This window comes from Heptranchias perlo, unplaced genomic scaffold (genome assembly GCF_035084215.1).
Source record: "Heptranchias perlo isolate sHepPer1 unplaced genomic scaffold, sHepPer1.hap1 HAP1_SCAFFOLD_396, whole genome shotgun sequence".
NCBI lineage: Eukaryota > Metazoa > Chordata > Chondrichthyes > Hexanchiformes > Hexanchidae > Heptranchias > Heptranchias perlo.
In genome coordinates, this window is record NW_027139408.1 from 35,001 (window position 1) to 40,000 (window position 5,000).

The 5,000-nt window shown below is 52.5% G+C and overlaps 2 pseudogenes; both read right to left on the reverse strand.

Annotated features, from left to right (window-relative positions):
- Positions 1 to 1,066: 1,066 nt before the first annotated feature.
- Positions 1,067 to 1,185, reverse strand: LOC137312106 (U2 spliceosomal RNA; annotated as a pseudogene).
- A 938-nt stretch (positions 1,186 to 2,123) lies between these two features.
- LOC137312085 (U2 spliceosomal RNA) lies at positions 2,124 to 2,240 on the reverse strand (annotated as a pseudogene).
- Positions 2,241 to 5,000: the final 2,760 nt, after the last annotated feature.

The following is a 5,000-nucleotide window of genomic DNA, read 5'->3' on the forward strand; positions in this document are numbered from 1 at the left end:
GGGGGCCCCCGGTTTTTCTGTCCCACCTGGAGACTGATATCTCAGGAAGGCCGAGGCCGATTTCCTCCGGGGACGGCTCGTCGCGTGCGGCAGGACGAGGCGCAGCGGACGGTACCGAGCGCTCGGAGGTGCGGCGCTGCCCGCCAGAGGTACAGCGAAAGTCTGCGAACCGCTTTCCGCCTCCTCTCACCGCACGGCTCTCCTTTTCACCCACTGGCGGATTTTCACCCTCCGACTGCTCGCTACCGTCCGCTGCGCCTGGTCCGGGCCCTGTCCATTGTCATGTTAATGGCAGGGCGGGGCAGGACTGCTTTCACCAGGAACCCGGTTTTCTGGGTCAGAGGTTCCAGGGGACCTGTTTTGTGCGGACTTCCCTGTGTCCGTCCCTCCCTGCCTGCCTTCCCCCCAGGACTTCCTTCTGAACACCTTTGTCGTTTGAGCGAGGGCCAAAAGCCTGCCTGTGAAAGGGAAGGATCAGCCGGTCAGCCCCCTGTTGGTCGCTGCTGCCAGTGCAGCAGGCGTGCGTGTGTATTCGGCCTCGTGTCCAGGTCCCTCAGGGACTTGAGGCAACTCTCCCCGGTGGTCTCGTGGTCAGGACCGGGCTTCGAATCCCGGTCGGGGGGGATGACTTTCTGCTGCAGATTAATTGGCACCTCTGAAAGAAAGTCTCCCCTCCTGAGCGTAAAGCTCCACCCTCACCACCACCGGCGCCTTTTCCACCCCTTGACAAACAGACAGACAGACAGACAGTCAGTCAGTCCAGTTCGGGAGCGCAGCTTTCATTTGGAAGCAGACCCTGCTTGTTTAAAGTCAACGACGCCAAGTTATTTTGCACTTTGAATTATATCGCTCCGTGCGAGCGGCACTCAGCCTTGGAGAAGAAAAAAATACCACTGAGCTGAGAAAGTTCTTTTTAAAACGGTTTCCTTCCACAGCAGCTCTGAGTGAGAGAGAGAGAGAGAGAGAGATATCAGCTTTATTCTCAGTAATAACACACACACACACACACACACACACACAGAGACACTGGGAAAGAGCTGTTTTTCCTTTTGAATATCTCCCCACGGGGAGCTGCACCGTTCCCAGAAACACTGCAATACTGGGTCGATGCGTAGAGTGGACAGAGCAAGCCCCTAGTCCATCTCCCTGTTCTAAAAATCAATTAAAAATAAAAGTACATAATATGTGTGTGTGTGTGTGTCGGTGTCAGTATCAGTCAGTGAGTCAGTGTCTCTCTCTCTCTCTCTCTCTCTCTCACTCAGAGCTGCTGTGGAAGGAAACTTTTTTAAAAAGAACTTGCTTATTGAAAGAAAGATGTGTCTCAAGCTGCCGGGCCCTGTCCATTCTCCTGTCAATGGCAGGACTGCTTTCACCAGGAACCCGGTTTTCTGGGTCAGAGGTTCCAGGGGACCTGTTTTGTGCGGACTTCCCTGTGTCCGTCCCTCCCTGCCTGCCTTCCCCCCAGCACTTCCTTCTGAACACCTTTGTCGTTTCAGCGAGGGCCAAAAGCCTGCCTGTGAAAGGGAAGGATCAGCCGGTCAGCCCCCTGTTGGTCGCTGCTGCCAGTGCAGCAGGCGTGCGTGTGTCCTCGGCCTCGTGTCCAGGTCCCTCAGGGACTTGAGGCAACTCTCCCCGGTGGTCTTGTGGTCAGGACCGGGCTTCGAATCCCGGTCGGGGGGGGATGACTTTCTGCTGCAGATTAATTGGCACCTCTGAAAGAAAGTCTCCCCTCCTGAGCGTAAAGCTCCACCCTCACCACCACCGCCGCCTTTTCCTCCCCTTGACAAACAGACAGACAGACAGACAGACAGACAGTCAGTCCAGTTCGGGAGCGCAGCTTTCATTTGGAAGCAGACCCTGCTTGTTTCAAGTCAACGACGCCAAGTTATTTTGCACTTTGAATTATATCGCTACGTGCGAGCGGCACTCAGCCTTGGAGAAGAAAAAAATACCACTGAGCTGAGAAAGTTCTTTTTAAAAAGGTTTCCTTCCACAGCAGCTCTGAGTGAGAGAGAGAGAGAGATATCAGCTTTATTCTCAGTAATAATACACACACACACACACACACACACACACAGAGACACTGGGAAAGAGCTGATTTTCCTTTTGAATATCTCCCCACGGGGAGCTGCACCGTTCCCAGAAACACTGCAATACTGGGTCGATGCGTGGAGTGGACGGAGCAAGCCCCTATTCCATCTCCCTGTTCTAAAATTCAATTAAAAATAAAAGTAAATAATATGTGTGTGTGTGTGTGTGTGTGTGTGTGTGTGTCGGTGTCAGTATCAGTCAGTGAGTCAGTGTCTCTCTCTCTCTCTCTCTCTCTCTCTCTCACTCAGAGCTGCTGTGGAAGGAAACTTTTTTAAAAAGAACTTGCATATTGAAAGAAAGATGTGTCTCAAGCTGCCGGGCCCTGTCCATTGTCATGTCAATGGCAGGACTGCTTTCACCAGGAACCCGTTTTTCTGGGTCAGAGGTTCCAGGGGACCTGTTTTGTGCGGACTTCCCTGTGTCCGTCCCTCCCTGCCTGCCTTCCCCCCAGGACTTCCTTCTGAACACCTTTGTCGTTTAAAATAATAATAAATAATATGTGTGTGTGTGTCGGTGTCAGTATCAGTATCAGTCAGTCAGTCAGTGTCTCTCTCTCTCTCTCACACTCAGAGCTGCTGTGGAAGGAAACTTTTTTAAAAAGGACTTGCTTATTGAAAGAAAGATGTGTCTCAAGCTGCCGGGCCCTGTCCATTGTCATGTCAGTGGCAGGACTGCTTTCACCAGGAACCCTTCCCTGCCATTGCAGTGTTGATTTGGTCCTTATGCAAATTTTGGGGCGGAGCCAGCACACAAACGACCAATCACAGCAAAGTCCGCACTTTGCGAGCGCACGAGGTCGCGGCCAGCGTTCCAGTCCGCTCAGATCCAAATAAGCCCGAAAAGGAACACGCTCGATCTTAGCCAAAAGGCCGAGAAGCGATACCGCGCTCGATGCAAATTGATCTCGGGTCCTGTTTGCCCTCCCTCTTTGTTCTCTGGCTGCCGGTGTTGAAAGCAGTCTCGCAGCACTGCCGTTCTCTCCCACTCTGGCCACATTTTTTGCCACCGTTTCTAATTGCAACAGTGGATGAGTTTAAAGAAGTTGCCGTTTTTTCCTTTCTTGCCAGGATTGCTTGACAGATTGGTAAATTTGCCAGTAGGCCACCAATCAGATGGGGGAGGGTTGTGTCTCAACGGACCTCCGTCAGTCAGTCTCAGTCACTAACGAACTGCCGTGGAAGGAAACCTCTTTGACGTGACGTGTCTCACAATGAGCGAGCGAGTGAGATTGCAACGGCCAATTGAGAAAGAGGTGAGGTGCTGACAATCAGCAGCTCGTGTTGAAACATTCATTCCACGGCAGGCAAGACCAATCAAAAAAAATACTGCAGATGCTGGCTCGGCTCGGCTGGCTGGCTGGCTGGCTGGCTGGAAATGGGAAATAAAAACACAAGGCGTGTTAAAGGCTGGTTAAACTGTCGAAAGAAACAAGGCGTTAATGTTTCAGAAGCGCCTATTGAAAGACGTCTCTCAAGCTGCTCCCTGACTGGGCCCTGTCCGTTGTCATGTTAATCGCTGGTTAAACTGTCGGAAGAAACAAGGCGTTAATGTTTCAGAAGCGCCTATTGAAAGGTGTCTCTCAAGCTGCTCCCTGACTGGGCCCTGTCCGTTGTCATGTTAATCCCAGGGCGGGGGCGGGACTGCTTTGACCGGGAGACCTGTTTTCTGGGACGCAGGTGTGACATTCCAGGGAGGCACCTACTTTGTGCTGATTCGAAACGACCACGACAACGGCAACTTGCAGTTCTATATTACAACAACAACAACGCGCGTGTGGTAGTTGGGAGGGGCTGCGTTCGCGCTCTCCCCCCTGCATTGAAACTCAAAGTTCGATTTTCAATCCCATAGTCCACCAATCGGATGGGAGACGGTGTGTGTGTGTGTGTGTGTGTGTCAGTGTCAGTGTCAGTGTCAGTGTCAGTGTCAGTCTCTCTCTCTCTCTCTCTCTCTCTCTCACTCTTACTCAGAGCTGCTGTGGAAGGAAACCTTTTTAAAAAGAACTTGCATATTGAAAAAAAGATGTGTCTCAAGCTGCCGGGGCCCTGTCCATTGTCACGTTAATGGCAGGACGGGGCAGGACTGCTTTGACCAGGAGACCTGTTTTCTGGGACGCAGATGTGAGATTCCAGGGGACCTGCTTTGTGCTGATTTCCCTGCCTCCCTCCCTCCCCCCCAGGACTTCCTTCTGAACACCTTTGTCGTTTGAGCGAGGGCCAAAAGCCTGCCTGTGAAAGGGAAGGATCAGCCGGTCAGCCCCCTGCTGGTCGCTGCTGCCAGTGCAGCAGGCGTGCGTGTGTCCTCGGCCTCGTGTCCAGGTCCCTCAGGGACTTGAGGCAGCTCTCCCCGGTGGTCTCGTGGTCAGGACCGGGCTTCGAATCCCAGTCGGGGGGGGATGACTTTCTGCTGCAGATTAATTGGCATGAAGGAAAGTCTCCCCTCCTGAGCGTAAAGCTCCACCCTCACCACCACCACCGCCTTTTCCTCCCCTTGACAAACGGACAGACAGACAGTCAGACAGTCAGTCCAGTTCGGGAGCGCAGCTTTCATTAAGCAATGGCATTTGTGACAACTCATCGTCTGACAGGTTGATGATTTCCCCACACGCCTCCTGCCGAATAAAAGGCTCACCCTCCCGGACACTACCCCCAGAATCACCCACCCCGCCCCCCCGGGGTGAATATTAAGCCCGAGAACACCGACTATAACCAACCGCAGTGAAAAGTTGAAGTGGCAACTCATTAACCAGATTTATTTTGGGCAACTCATTAACCAGATTTTTTGTTCATTTGGTTTATGAGTTGCCAAGTGTAAATCTGGTTAATGAGTTGCCACTTCAACTTTTCACTGCGGTTGGTTACAGTCGGTGTTCTCGGGCTTAATATTCACCCCAGGGGGGGTGTATAGCGGGC